Genomic DNA, 15,792 nt, shown 5'->3' on the forward strand with positions numbered 1-15,792 from the left:
CTTGTAAAAAGTCCCTTCCTAGCTTTCTTGTAGGCCCCCTTCCAATACTGGAAGGTTGCTCTAAAGTCTTCCCAGAGTCTTCTCTTCCCCAGACTGAACAGCCCCAGCTCTTGCAGCCTCTCTCCACAGTGGAGGTGCTCCAGTCCTCTGATCATCTTTGTGGTCATCCTCTAGACCTGTTCTATCAGTATGATGTCCTTCTTATGCTGGGGTCCTCAGACCTGGACATAGTACTGCAAGTGGGGTCTCACAGGGAGCAGTGTAGAGAGGCAGAATCACATCCCTCATGCTGCCGGTCACACCGCTTTTGATGCACCCCAGGGCATGGGGATCAGAATTCCTTTCCAAACTTTAAGTTGCACATTGTAGCGACTCCAGGTAGTCTGAATCCAGTTTAATGACAGCATCTCCTGTGGACTGGTGATGTATTCGGTAATGAGATTTCTCCTTGTGTCACTATGGAACTTCATTCCTTTCTGTTATATGGTCTACTGTACTTTTTTCTATGAGAAATAGAAAGCAAGCAATTTCTCATCTGCCCACTCTGTTCCATGCATGAGTTCAGATAATTTATGATGTTCTTTCTTTTCTCTGCTCTTTCAAAATTAGTGTTAGAGGCCTGTATCATTTTTTGTTTCTCTTCTCTAGGGTTGCTCTGTGAGGAGTTTTTTTCTCTTAAGATGGAGTAACCAACAACATTCTGTAAACGCCTGCAACATTTCAGGTAAGATAACATTGATTATACAGCTGCAGAGAAACTATCATTGTCTTATATTTACTCACTCTGCACACCAGTATTGGGAAGCTACAAAGCCCACGTTGAAGAGGAGTTTTTAACAGAGCTGTTCACAGTTGCATTCTCTTTAAATAACAATTTCTGTGGTTGGTTTGATTTATTTGTTGGGCTTTTTTGGTTGGTTTTTTTTTTAGTACATAATAGGCATAAACCCCTGTAAGCTTTTCAAGGAATTCAGCTCTTGCTTCTGGCTGTGGGTGTAGTAAGTAATCCCAGCTGAACAGTCTGTTCTGTAGGTCTGTTTGATTGGAAGGCAGAACAAAAGCAGCTTTCCCGAAGCACGCCGGTTTAGCTGTAGTGAAACCTCAGGAGAACTGTGGCTCTTAAAAGCAACATTAATTTTTCCACTTTTTCTGGCTACTTCCAGGATGTGGAATTTTCTTGCTTCTGGAAAGAAATTTGTACAGGTTGAATTTGCCTAAACAATAGATGCTATGTTTTTAAATGTTGCGCTTGAATTTACAGGGGTGATAAGTACCATTTTAAATCCTTTTATCAGTGACACCCCTTAAATGTAATGTGACAGTAAATAAGAACCCAAATTTCTCAAAGATGAGACACATAGACTTTGATTTTCTATATAAGATCTTAAATCTACCTTTCCTTAGAAGGCAAAAGAAAAAGCTACCCTCATTTCCACTCCTACTCAGTGATGTAGCATACACCCAGTAATGCACACCACCACCTAGAACCATGCCTGCTGCATAGGTCAGTGTTCAGGAGCTAAGCTAGAATAAGTGTATCTCATATCTGCTGTGTGCCTGAGGGTAGGAGCAGCAGAAATACAGTTAAAGATGGGGAGAAAAGCAAGTTTCAAAGTTTAACTACACTTTGCTCACTTGACTAACACTCAGTGATGACTTTGAGGTGAGAATCTTCCACATTGTCTTTTCTTGACTGCTCTAGCACTGAGTGTTTGAGGTCTTGATTTTGGGGATGAGGGTTGGCGTATGGATACTATTGAGGTGTGATGTTCACCAGCATGCCTATACTCATTTCTAACACCATGAAATCCACTGGTGGGGGCAAAGCACAAAATCTTACTTCATTTCCTGGCAGAGACAACAAAGAAGCTGTATCAGGATCCAAAGAGAAATAACCGTTTTTGGACAAAGTTCTTTCTTTGTGCCTATAATACTGACAGAGTAAAATTCAGAGAGTTTGTAGGATAAAGTGACTTTCTTCTTTCAATGGAGAAACTAAAAACTGAAATTTGGAGCATAATAATAAGATATTTTTTTAAAGTCACAGTGCTGGTTGAAGAGACCAAATCTCCTGTGCAACTCTGCTCTCTAACAAGCACATACAGAAAGCCATGAGCAAATACTAATAAAACCTGGCAAAATATCACTGAAGAGAAAATATCCCAAAGGCAGTGTTATCCAAATCCTTTGAAACTGAGTTAAGTGATGATCAGAGAGCTGGAGCACCTTTCCTATGAAAACAGGCTGAAAGAATTGGGGCTGTTCAGCCTGGAGAAGAGAAGGCTCCAGGGAGACCTTAAAGCTACATTTCGATATCTGAAGTGGGATCTACAGGAAGGCTGGGGAGGGACTATTTAAAAGGGTTTGGGGTGATAGGACAAGGGGCAATGAGACTAGTGAAATACTGGAACAGGCTGCCCAGGGATGTGGTTAAGGCCCATCTTTGGAGACAACCAAGATTAGACTCAGTGTGACCATGGGCAGCCTGTTCTAGTTGGAGGTGACCCCGCTGACTGCAGGGGGGTTGGACAAGATGACCTTTGAGGGTCCCTTCCAACCCAATGCAATCTGCAATTCTGTAAAAGCTCATATGGACTTTGAAGGGCTGTGTGGATGAAGCCTGAAGAGAAGTCAGTTCTTAAATTTAAATTCCAGTGGACTTTGGCCTTTGGCCTTTTGCATCATGCAGGAGCTTCTTCCAAAAATAATTTCCTGAATGCAAAAGCCCTGTTATAGCACTTATTGCTTGGGGTATGATGTTTGAAGCAGAAGTGAACCTTAAATTAGTCAAAGAACACACATGAAACTTGCAACTTCTAATAATAGTGAAGGGAGTCTTCCATATGTTGTTATAAATTTCAGTCTGAGATGATTAACGTGGCTCGCAGGCTACTCTTGTAAGATGATAGAAGAGATATTTTTGCTGCCTCTCCTGCAAGGGCTAGTGTTTCAAGATTATTTCCAAACAAGCATCTTCCAGGCGAGAGATGGTTCTCATTCTTTCCTCACCTTAATAAAAAGGTGATGAACGCTCACTTCTTAACTGTGTCATGATACCAGTGTCAAGCAAGTATCATGATGGGATGATGTGATAACAGCACAGATGTGACATCTGTGAAATAATGTGTTAGATTCCTTAGGACAGGCCATTAATTTATTGTCGCTGCTGTTAGGCTCGAAGCAGAGTGTTCGCATTGTAAGGGAACCTCAGAAGGAATTCAACAGCTCCATCGTCACTCAGAGTTATTTATGCTCACAGTATGGTTTTATCTAGCATATTTTAAATCAATTCTGCCAAAATACTTTAAAAGCCTCACAAACTCCTTTAATAATTACAATCATAGAATCATTGAATGTTAGAGGTTGTGGAAGGGACCTCCACATCGAGTGGACATCGAGTCCAACCCCCCCCGCCAAAGCAGGATCACCTAGGGTAGTCCACACAGAAACGTATCCAGGCAGGTTTTGAAAGCCTCTGGAGAAGGAGACTCCATAACTTCTCTGGGCAGCCTATTTCAGTGCTCTGTCACCCTCACTGTAAAGTTTCTCTTCATGTTGATGTGAAACTCTCTATGTTCAAGTTTGTATCCATTGTTCCTTGTCTTATCACTGTGCGCCATGGAAAAGAGCTTGGCCCCCACGACTTGACAACCACCCCTCAGATATTTATATGCATTGAGCAAATCCCTTCTCAGTCTTCTCTTCTCCAGACTAAACAGCTCCAGGTCTCTCAGTCTCTCTTCATAGAGGAGATGCTCAAGTTCCCTAATCATCCTTGTGGCTCTCTGTTGGACTCTCTCCAGCAGGTCCCTGTCTCTCTTGAATTGGGGAGCCCAAAACTGGACACAATATTCCAGGTGTGGTGTCACTAGGGCAGAGTAAAGAGGGAGAAGAACCTCTCTAGACTTGATGGACATACTCTTCTTGAGGCACCCCAGGATACCTTTGCCCCTCTTGGCCACAAGGGCACATTGCTGTCCCATGGATAACTTGCTGTCCACCAGGACTCCAAGGTCTTCCTCCATGGATCTGCTTTCCAGCAGGGCAGCCCCTAACCTGTACCAGTACCAGGTGTTATTCCTCCCAATAGCAAATGAGGTAGCAAGCTGTTTACAGGCATAAAAAAATTCTGGTGGCCTTGGATTTTTGCCACAGAAAAACATAGAATCATAGGAGTGTTTCAGTTGGAAAAGACCTCTGTGATCATTGAGTCCAACCATCAGCCTAAGAACACAGCCACTAAACCATGTCCTGAAGTGTCATACCCACATGTTTCTTGAACACCTCCATCACCTCCCTGGCCAATGTATCCTAGTGCCTGACAACTCTTTCACTATAGTAAAAAGCATTATTGTGTAGCACATTAAAGATCTACAGCAGCTCCAAGGCCATGGCAACATTGTGAGGAGCTCCAAGCTCAACTTCTGGAGAGCAGAGAGCAGCACACATGCACAGTTTTCTGATCCCAAAATAATTACTTTACATGACTGGCAAAGCTCAAAGGGTCAGTTTGGGCAAACTTCAAACTTGGGTATTGGCCCTACTGAAAATATTGATAATTCTGTGGCTCATGCAAATAGGAATTGATCTTTTCATTATGTAAAATCTTGCTCTAAGGAGTGACTGAAACAAACTGAAGGGGCAATTTTCTGACTCTGTTCTCCATGTTGTTTGGGTGACCTTGGACAAATCAATGTGGCATTTCACATCCAATACCAATATCAGCAAGAGGACTAATCATTAGAGGCCTTATTCTTTTGTCAATACCATCACCTATGTACCTGCTTGGTTACTGGGCATGCCTGCCCCCAACAAAGCAGTGCTGTGTTAAGACACCAGAATCAACTCCAGATAAGCTGACACATCCTTACTTGCAAACACACTACAGATCCATAGAGCACAATGTAATTACATGTGCCTGCTGCTCTGCCCCAGCTCATTGTGAAGATTCACAGATTGCTTTGGGTTGGAAGGGACCCTCAAAGGGTCCAACTCCCCTGCTGTCAGCAGGGACACTTCCAACTAGATCAGGCTGCCCAGGGCCTCATCAAATCTGATCTTGAATGTCTACAGGGTCAGGGCCTCAACCACATCCTTACTCTACAACTAACTGAAGGGGGGCTGTAGACAGGCAGAGGTTGGTCTCTTCTCCCAGGCAACCAGTACCAGAACAAGAGGACAGAGTCTCAGGCTGCACCAGGAGAGGTTTAGGCTGGAGGTTAGGAGGAAGTTTTACACAGAGAGAGTGATTGCCCATTGGAATGTGCTGCCCAAGGAGGTGGTGGAGTCGCCATCACTGGAGGTGTTCAGGAGGAGACTTGATAGGGTGCTTGGTTGCATGGTTTAGTTGGTTGAGTGGTGTTGGATGATAGGCTGGACATGATGATCTTGAAGGTCTCTTCCAACCTGGTCTGGTCTGGTCTGGTCTATTCTATTCTATTGGAGCCTGTTCTAGTATTTCACCACTGTCATTGTAAAGAACTACTTCTTTATATAAAACCTAAATCTGCCCTGCTCCAGTTTCAAACCATTGCTCCTCATCCTATCACTTTAAGCCCTTCTAAACAGTCCTTCCTCATCCTTTCTGTAGGTCCCCTTAAGACAGCAAAATGCAGATCTAAGGTCTCCATGGAGCTTTTTCTTCTCTAGTCTGAACAGCCCCAATTCTTTCAGCCTGTCTTTATAACAGAGGTGCTCCAGCCCTCTGATCACCTTTATGGTCTTCCTCTTAACCCACTCCAGGAGGTCCATATCCTCTATGTTGAGGACTCCAGAGCTGGACACAGCACTCCAGGTGAGGTGTCACCGGAGCAGAGTAGAGTGGCCAAATCACCTCTCTCTACCTGCTGGCCACACTTCTTTTGATGCAGCCCAGGATGTGTTTTGCCTTCTGTGCTGTAAGTGTACACCATTGGGTCATGGCACCCTTTCCCCCTCATTTCCCCACTCTTGACAAGTGTAGTTTTCCAACTGGAAGATGTCTGTGAGAACAAAGTGGGTAATGTTCCCTGACACTTCCTTGGTGAGACCTCTGTAAGTGTGCAGGCAACCAGATAAGGAGAAGGAAAGAGTGACATTTTGCAGTTATTTAGTTACTGATAATATGCCCTAGAATTGTTTTAGTTGGAGAAGACCTTTAAGACCATCAAGTCCAACTGTTGTAATCACTGTGATGTGCTGCTATTCATAGATTAGATAGCTAAAAATACTAAATATTCTTGGTTGGTTGCAACCATTCATCCTGATTCATGCTCTCTGATTCAGAAGAAGTGAGGCTTGAAATGAATCTCTGTCTGTCTGCCCATGCTATTGACGCTCACTGAAAAGAATGTGGTCGGACCCTGTGTGTTTGTGAGCTCTTAGCTGAGCCACTGAACGCCTCCTTTAGTTCAGCAAATGCAGGCTTGTTTTGGAGCTCAGTGACACAAGTTCTGCTGTGGAAACTGCATCCAGTTGTTGGCTTCTCATCACAGAGTCTGTGTTTGACTAAATGTTTCCAGCCAGTAAGAGGTCATGCTGAGTACAAGTAGGATCGTGAACTTTGAACTAGGTGAGATGAACAATGTCTGATTCAGACTTCAAAAAGCAGACTTCTGACTTTGGGGTGAGGAGAAGGCAGGAGAGGCAGAGAAAGAGTGAAAAGTTAGTAGGAGTGAAGTTCCAATATTAAGCCCTAAGGCTGTTGGCAGACCATCTGGCATGGGATAGCCTTCTTGAATGCTTTGTCATCCATTTGTCCTTCAGAGATTCTACCACTCTCCTATATTAACTGCTTTATCAAAACTTAACTATATAATAGGCCAAAACTCAGCTGAAGACCTCTCTTAAGTTTCTGTGCTATTGGATCATAGTAGGTTATTAAAGTACAAAACTAGATGTCTATCTGTGCATACATTTCCTTGTTGAAGCTTGGGACTACATCCCCAACTGACATGATGCTAATGGCTGATGCTTCTTGAGAGATGTGCCCTACAAAAGCTCATCCAGACAGGTTTAATTCTTGTATACTCCTCTATGACCTTTTTCTCACACACATTTGTGCTCAGAGAACAAAGCATCAGTTATCACCAGCTGAGGTGTGTCCTTTTGTAAGCTAAAGCATACTGAGAAATGGACTGAAATTGAAACTACCACCAGGAAACTTTCACTGACAAATTTTGGAGCTTTGGAGGTTTTTTTTGCAGGCCCCTATAAACTTGATTTTGCCTTAGGTCCTGTTTTCATTTCAGTCTAAACCCTATTTGTCAGCCAATGTTTAGGCTTCACCTTTTAGTGCATTTTGGCAATGTACTTCTGGACTTTTGCTCTAGCATCTGACTTTCCCCTGGCTCAAGCTCCTCTTAATACTGCTCTTTAATATCTTTATTGATGATCTGGATGAGGGGATTGAGTCCATCATCAGTAAGTTTGCAGATGACACCAAGTTGGGGGCAGGTGATGATCTGTTAGAGGGTAGGAGAGCTCTGCTGAGGGACCTTGACAGGCTGGACAGATGGCAGAGTCCAAGGGCATGAGATTTAACACATCTAAGTGCCAGATTCTACACATTGGCCGCAACAACCCCATGCAGTGCTACAGGCTAGGGACAGAGTGGCTGGAGGGCAGCCAGGCAGAAAGGGACCTGGGGGTACTGGTTGACAGTAGGCTGAACATGAGCCAGCAGCGTGCCCAGGTGGCCAAGAAGGATTCCTGGCCAGCATCAGGAATAGTGTGGCCAGCAGAAGCAGGGAAGTCATTGTGCCCCTGTACTCAGCACTGGTTAGGCCACACCTCGAGTACTGTGTCCAGTCCTGGGTCCTTCAGTTTAGGAAGGATGTTGAGTTGCCGGAATGTGTCCAGAGAAGGGCAACAAAGCTGGGGAGGGGTTTGGAGCACAAGCCCTGTGAGGAGCAGGTGAGCTGGGATTGCTTAGCCTGGAGAAGAGGAGGCTCAGAGGACACTTTATTGCTGTCTACAACTACCTGAAGGCAGGCTGTAGCCAGGTGAGGATTGGTCTCTTCTCCCAGGCAACCAGCACCAGAACAAGAGGACACAGTCTCAAGCTGTGCCAGGGGAGGTTCAGGATGGATGTTAGGAAGTTCTTCTCAGAAAGAATGATTGGCCTTTGGAATGTGCTGCCCAGGGAGATGGTGGAGTCACCATCACTGGAGGTGTTTAGGAAGAGACTGGATGGGGTGCTTGGTGCCATGGTTTAGTTGATTAGATGGTGTTGGGTGATAGGCTGGACTCGATGATCTCAAAGGTCTCTTCCAACCTGGTTAATTCTATTCTATTCTGTTCTCTCCTGGTCATTTCCACCACCTATCAAAGGGGAACACTAAGCCCCCATTAACACTGACCTCTAAAACCTAGGCTTTATCCTGGCTTTATCCAAGGCTGATTCTACAAATCCTTTATTGATTCAAATGATATGTTAGTGGCATCTCAGCTCAACTTTTATTTTTTTCAGAGGTAGCTGATGGTAACCTTCATTGGGCTGTTTAGGCTCATGGATATTGGATATACAGATATTTGGATATTAGGAAAAAGTTCCTTACAATGATGGTGGTTGAACACTGGAATAGGTTGCCAAGAGAGGTAGCTGAGGCCACATCCCTGGAGATATTCAAGGTGAGGTTCAACAGGGTTCTGGGCAACCTGAACTAGTTGAGGATGTCTCTACTTACTGCAGGGCAGTTGGGCTAGATGACCTTTAAATGTCCCTTCCAACCCAGGTGATTCTCTACTAGCAGATCAACAATTTCGAGTCCAGTCATAAAAACTTTTCTACATATGCTCAAAGTTAGCTTCTCTTTGAAGGCCTGCTGTTAATTAAGGCTTATGTTGTCTATCTTGGTCTTCCAACTAAACTATTCTTTCCACTGCTATATTTAATATCTGAATTGTTATAATAGAATTTACTATAAATTCAGAAGACTGAGATTTGAAAGCAGAGCACAAGGCCATGTGCTAAGGGAGGGGGGGCATGGAGACACCATCCCTGGAGGTATTCAAAACACATGTAGACATGGCACTTTGGGACTTGGTTTAGCAGGCATGGTGGTGTTGGTTTGATGGCTGGACTTGATCTTAGAGGTCTTTTTCAACCTTAATGATTACCAAAAAAGGCCCTCCTTACCCATACACTCATGATGTTGAGTCTCAGGAAGGAGTACCTGTTACCCAGACCATCCAGAACCAACATCTGTTTCAACTGAATTGTTCTCCCATGCTCAGGATGTCCTCAAGACCGATTTCTTTTTTTTGTTTTTTGCTCCCCCAGAACAAAGGTATCCTCCTGAAATCAAACTGTAAAGTTGGAGCTGTCAGAGCCTATGAGTACCATGGATGAGATATCCATTTTCTTCTTTGCCATTCTGTGCTTATAGATAATATTTCTATTTAGATCCTCCAAAAAATGTTTTGATTGCATCTTTCTGCTTGTTCTGTCTACTGTCATAAGTCTCACTGTGGACAGGAGTCCTGATTTCAGGATTAGGCAGCTGAAAACTTCTTGATAGGGTAGAAAGGATATCAAAGGTCGGATAGTAGCTGAGATGAGAAAATTGCACCATTTGGGTATTGGATAATATCTGCAGATATCAAAATATTTATTGTGGGAGGTAATGACAGTGACAGCTCTTTGGCAGTAAATTAGACTCTTCTGAAGATGAATTTCAAATCTATCTTCCCATTTCGGGGGTAATTGAAATAATTTTGTGACTCTATAAAGGAAATTGTTTGACATTTGTGCTGCAAAAGGTGATGTTGGTGTATGAAAGTAGAAAAGGTTTTTCTCTCAGCCAGCAAAGCATTTTAGGGAAATGAAGCAGTCTACAGCAGCGATAGCTCTGATTCAGTCACCCATGAATCTCCCCGAGGGATGCATATCCTCAGCATCTGCATCCTTCAGTCCTCTGTCTTCACCCCAGTGTAGCCTCCAAGGGTGTCTCTACTGCAGCTCCTTTTTAAGGCATCTTCTGCCTCATTCCCTACTTGAAAATCCATTTTCTCTGTGCTCAAAAGGAGCCAGATGGTTTTTTTGCCCACTGCATTAGTGCACTGACCAGTTCAGACTGCACCGCAGGGTGAGTCTTCAGTGGTCTCCTGATGGGCTGCCTGTGCTGGGCAGGCAGCTGAACAACAAATGAAATCAAAGATGGCTCTTCAAGTGAGCTGGGGGGGAGGAGGGGGCGTGCATGCTTGCCCTCAAGGAAAACTGAGAAGTGGGCCAGGCTCTTAAAATAGCAAGAGACATTACAGCTGCTCTCATGGCAGCAAGAGTCCATCCTTCTACAAATTTGTCTGTATGGCTTAAATTCTCAACATGTAGAAACTGATCTTCTAGGCAGTGGTGGGTTTGGGAGTTACTACAAGTGACAGGGAAAAACCCTCCATTTCAGACCCTTCAAGCGTCTTTAGCCGTGTCCATAAACAGGACATCAAGAGTGTGTTCAGGGAACGCATTAATTCTGAGGGGCAGGGTGATTTACTCTAAGCAAAGCTGGAATGAAATAATGTGGTGGGTTGACCCCAGACAACAGCCAAACCCTCACCTGGCTGCTGACATACCACCCTGCTCCTGATGGAGCAGGAGAAAGTAAAAGGTAAGTGAGAAGATCTGTGGATAGAGATAAAGACAGTTTACCAGGTGAAGCCAAGGCTAGGTGCGCAAGCAAAGCAGAGGAGTACCTTATTCACTGCTCAAATACTGGGTTCAGTTTTGGGCTCTTCACTACAAGAAGGACAGTGAGGTCCTGCAGTGGCTCCACAAAAGGAAATAAAGCTGGTGAAGGTTCTGGAGTGCAGGTCTTCTGAGGAGTGGCTGAGAGAGATGATACTGTTTAGTTTGGAGAAAAGGAGGCTGAGTTGAAACCTTCTCACTCTACAACTACCTGAAAGGAGATTCAAGTGAGGTGGGTGTTGGTCCCTTCTCCCTAGTAACAAGCAATAAGATGAGAAGAAATGTCCTCAAGTTGCATCAGAAGAGGTTTAGGTTGGGTGTTAGGAAAGATTACTTCCCCAAAAGGGTTGTGAAGACCTGGATCAGCCTGCCCAGGGCAGAGGTGGAGTCCCCATCCCTGGAGGGATTTAGAAGACATGTAGATGTGGTGTTTAGGGACATGGTTTAGTGGAAACCTGGCATTGTTGGATTATCAGTAGAACATGATGATCTTCAAGGTCTTTTCCAACCAAAATGATTCTATAATTCTATTTCCAATCAGCTGGCAGATGTTTAGCTGCTTCCCAGAACACAAGCCTTCAGTGTGTACAACTGATGGGAAGACAAACACCATAAACAGAGACATCCACTCTCCCTCTCCCTCTCCCTCTCCCTCTCCCTCTCCCTCTCCCTCTCCCTCTCCCTCTCCCTCTCCCTCTCCCTCTCCCTCTCCCTCTCCCTCTCCCTCTCCCTCTCCCTCTCCCTCTCCCTCTCCCTCTCCCTCTCCCTCTCCCTCTCCCTCTCCCTCTCCCTCTCCCTCTCCCTCTCCCTCTCCCTCTCCCTCTCCCTCTCCCTCTCCCTCTCCCTCTCCCTCCATCAGGAGGTCACCTGTCCTGGTTGAGTCCCTCTAAAACTACTTGCTGAAGGGACACAGTGGGTAAGCAAGAAGGGCTTGATGCTGTGCAAGCAGTTCATGGCAACATACAAACTATTGGTGAGTTACCAACCCTGCCCTCACCATTCATGCAACCTGAAGCACTCCTTTGGCCACAATGAAGAACATTAACAACAGACCCAGCAGCTGGTTATTCCTGCTCCTTCTTCAGATGTTGCTTGTAATGGTGTTGACCCCAACAGGAAAATTTGGAGGTAGAGATATTGGTACAACATCCCACTTAAACATATTACTGCCCCATGTGGAGTACATCGATGGCCACAGATGTTACAAGCTTGGGAGGAGCAGGTTCCTAGTGTGTCACTATTCTGCTGGTCCATGGCTGTGTCAGCAGCTACCTGCCTGTGTCTCTGCTTACAGAATAATGGAACATTAGAGGTTGGAAGGGTCCTCCAAAGATCATCAAGTCCAACACCCCTGCCACAAGCAGGGTAGTCCTCACAGGAATGCATCCAGGCAGATTTTGAATGTGTCCAGAGAAGGAGACTCCACAACCTCCCTGGGCAGCCTGTTCTAGTGCTCTGCCACCCTCATTGTAAAGAAGTTTCTCCTCATGCTAAGGAGAAACCTTCTGTGTTCAAGTTTGTATCCATTGTTCCTTGTCTTATCACTGTGCACCACGGAAAAGAGCTTGGCCCCCTCCACTTGACAACCACCCCTCAGATATTTATAGGCATTGATCAGATCCCTTCTCAGTCTTCTCTTCTCCAGACTAAACAGCTCCAGGTCTCTCAGTCTCTCTTCACAGAGGAGATGCTCAAGTTCCCTAACCATCCTTGTGGCTCTCTGTTGGACTCTCTCCAGCAGGTCCCTGTCTCTCTTGAATTGGGGAGCCCAAAACTGGACACAATATTCCAGGTGTGGTGTCACTAGGGCAGAGTAAAGAGGGAGAAGAACCTCTCTAGACTTGATGGACATACTCTTCTTGAGGCACCCCAGGATACCTTTGCCCCTCTTGGCCACAAGGGCACATTGCTGTCCCATGGATAACTTGCTGTCCACCAGGACTCCAAGGTTCTTCCTCCATGGACCTGCTTTCCAGCAGGGCAGCCCCTAACCTGTACTGGTGCCTGGTGTTACTCCTCCCCAGGTGCAGGACACTGCACTTGTCCTTATTGAACTGCATGAGGTTTGCTTTCACCCAGCTCTCCAGCCTGCTGCTTGTCACTGGATGGCAGCACAGCCTGACAGGGTGTCAACCACCCTCTCCACCTACCCCACCCCCACCCTCCCCCCCTTCTCCCTTCTCCCAGTTTTGTAACATTAGCAAACTTGCTGAGGGTACACTCAATCCCCTCATCCATATCTTTTTGGGTTGGGAACTCTGATTTTTATTTTGGAGGAAGGGCTCTTCTGGGAAGATTGAGCCCTTAAATTCCTCTTATTTCTACCTATTATTTCCTTTTGAGTGGCAGTTGTACAGCTGCTGCTGTGTTGCTGTGCTGAGGGCTCCTAGTTTTTGACATGCCAGTGACTTGTGTTCCATGTGATTTTTGCTTTTCTTTTTTACCAGGTAACATTTGCCTGTGACAATTTTCCATGTAGAAAGAAGATGGCATTGCTTGCAGCCTTGCATGGCCAGGAAGCCTGACGTGATACACTGCAGAGCGCATCCCAAAGCTGGAATTTATTCTGGGAGAGCTCTAAATGAGAAAGATTTACCCACTTTCCTTCTGCCTGGCTTCTCAGCTGACTGTAATTCTGGTGGGTGGCTTTTCAGGCCCAAATCTCTTTTGATCCTCTTTGCAATATTCTAATGCCTCCTGGAAGCTTAATCCCCTTGCTGTGCTGCTGGCTGGTGTTTGCAGGGCTGTTGTTGGTGTCTCCTCTCCCTGCTTCATGTTTTACTGCTGGCAGAGAGGGATTTAAAGAATTAAAAATAAAAGAAGAGTTGCTTATAAATTAGGAGTGGTATTCAGGCTGGTAGATTGCCTTGTTAGGAAAAAGGGAAATAACATTTGGTATTTACTGTATTCCTGTTTTGTGTTTCCAAGCACTGTGCTCAAGGTAAGGATGGAGCAGCAGTACAGGAAAGGAGTTGGCCTCCTGGAAAGCAGCACTGCAGAGAAGCACCTAGGAGTCCTGGTCAATAACAAGTTCACCATAAGCCAGCAACATGCCCTCCTGGCCAAGAAGGCCAACGGTATGCTGGGATGCATTTAAACTGTGGCCAGCAGGCTGAGGGAGGTTCTTCTCACCCTCTACTCTGTCCTGGTGAGGCCAGTGGAGTATTATGTCCCATCTGGGCTCCCCAGGTCAAAAAAGACAGGGAACTCCTGGGGAGTCTAGTGGAGGGTACAGAGATGCTGAGGGGCCTGGAGTATCTCTCTGACAAGGAAAGGCTGAGAGATCTGGGACTATTTAGCCTGGAGAAGAGCAGTCTGAGAGGGGATCATATAAATGTATAGAAATACCTAAAAAAGCAGAGGTCACGAGAATGGGGCCAGACTCTTTTCAGTGGTGCCCAGTGACAGGACAAGGGGCAAAAAGTACTAACTAGAACACAGGAGGTTTCACTTGAACTTACAGAAAAACTCCTTTGCTTTGAGGGTGCTGCAGCCCTAGAGCAGGCTGTCCAGAGAGGCTCTGGAGTCTTCTTCTCTGGAGAAATTCCAAACCCACCTGGACATTGTAATCCTTGTGTTACCTGTTCTGGGTGCCCCTGCAGGGGGGTTAGACTAGAGGATCTCCAGAGGTCCCTTCCAACTCCTACCTTTCTATGATTCTGTGCTCTCCCTTCACAAGGAGGTAAACACCTGACTGCACAGGCTGCATACAAACAGCACCCAAGTTGTTGCTGAGCTGTGGAACGGCTGAAGCCACATGTGCAGGCTTACTGCTAACCTTCTGCCAAGCAGAAGCTCCAGTTTCATGTACAGAGTAAAGCAAAAGGTAGAGCTGCCTCTTTCCCCAGAGCTCCTGGGGTGAGTTTATTGCTGCTGTGTGGGTTTTCCTTCATCGCCGAACGTGCAGTGCCGGTTTGGTGGTTCTATCCTCAGCATCTGCATACACCACAGAAGGAGACATCAGCTTGAAAGGTTTCTTAGGAAAAAAACAACTGGTCATTGCTAGGGCACCAAGAGGAGCTGTAGAATTGAGGCCACTGTTTAGAAGTCCCTGGGGAACAGAGTTTTCTTCTGTTAGGACAGAGCTCAGGACTCATCACCAGCAAGTCTTTGTTAGCTGAAGTGGCCAATCTGCTCCTGCTGGAAGAAATTCTGCTCTTCTTGAAAACTGTCATCTTGAATGAGAATTAATACTCAAACTTGTTTTAAAAGATTTTTGTGGCTGATTCTGAATCCCTCAGGTGCTTTGCTGTGCCTCTACTTGGTAATACTGACTACAGTGCACTTGGGGAAGGAGGGGAAATATTAAGGGACTCAGGGCACCAGCAGGACTCCTCCCTGCAGGGTACAAAGCTTTAACAGCCCCAGGAGTGCTAAGTGTTAGGCTTTGATAACAGAGCCTTTGAGCTCTAGAGCAACCAGGGAGAATGCATTATGGTGAAACTACTTCATATTGCAGAATCCCAGGGGGGTGGGGGTGTTGGAAGAGACCTCTGGGGACCCAGAGCAGGTTGCCCAGGATCACAATGTCCAGGTGAGTCTGGAATCTCTCCAGAGAAGGGGACTGCACAACATCTCTGGGCAGCCTGCTCCAGGGCTCCAGCACCTTCACAGGAAATAAATTTTACCACTGCTGAGCAATTTATTTTAGTATCATAGAATGGTCTGGACCAGAAGGAACCTCCAAAGGTCATCTAGTCCAACTCCCCTGCAGTCAGCAGGGACATCCTCCACTAGATCAGGTTGCTCAGAGCCTTGTTGAGCCTGCCTTTGAATATCTCCAGGGATGGGACCTCAACTGCCTCCCTAGGCAACCTGTTGTGGTGTCCTACACCCTCGTCGTAAAGAACTTGCTTCTAACATCCAATCTAAATCTGCTCTTCCTCAGTTTGAAGCCATTGCCCCTTGTCCTATCACTGCAGGCCTTTGTGAACAGTCTCTCTCCATCCTTCTTGTAGGCTCCCTTCAGGTACTAGAACAATGCTCCCAGGAACCTCCTCTTCTCCAGGCTGAACAACCCCAGCTCCCTCAGCCTGTCCTTGTAGCTGGTTGCTCCCTTAGCCTCTCCTCTTCTGGTTGCTTCTTCTGCTGAGCTGTTCTATGGGAGAAAAGAGTTAATACCCACATAG

General features: G+C 45.7%; 1 long non-coding RNA gene across 2 annotated transcripts in view; it reads left to right on the forward strand.

Annotated features, from left to right (window-relative positions):
* The first annotated feature begins 664 nt into the window (after positions 1 to 664).
* The window catches only part of LOC137441071 (uncharacterized), a 38,722-nt gene continuing 23,594 nt past the window's right edge, over positions 665 to 15,792 (forward strand). Inside the window, exon 1 of one of the 2 annotated variants that reach the window (XR_010987319.1) lies at positions 665 to 724. This is a non-coding gene — a long non-coding RNA (uncharacterized lncRNA). Of the gene's footprint in view, positions 725 to 13,133; positions 13,302 to 15,792 lie in introns of those variants that run through there. The other variant, XR_010987318.1, reaches the window with a different exon arrangement.

This window comes from Melanerpes formicivorus, unplaced genomic scaffold (assembly GCF_026170545.1).
Source record: "Melanerpes formicivorus ecotype bairdi unplaced genomic scaffold, bMelFor1.0.p_v2 SCAF_5, whole genome shotgun sequence".
NCBI lineage: Eukaryota > Metazoa > Chordata > Aves > Piciformes > Picidae > Melanerpes > Melanerpes formicivorus.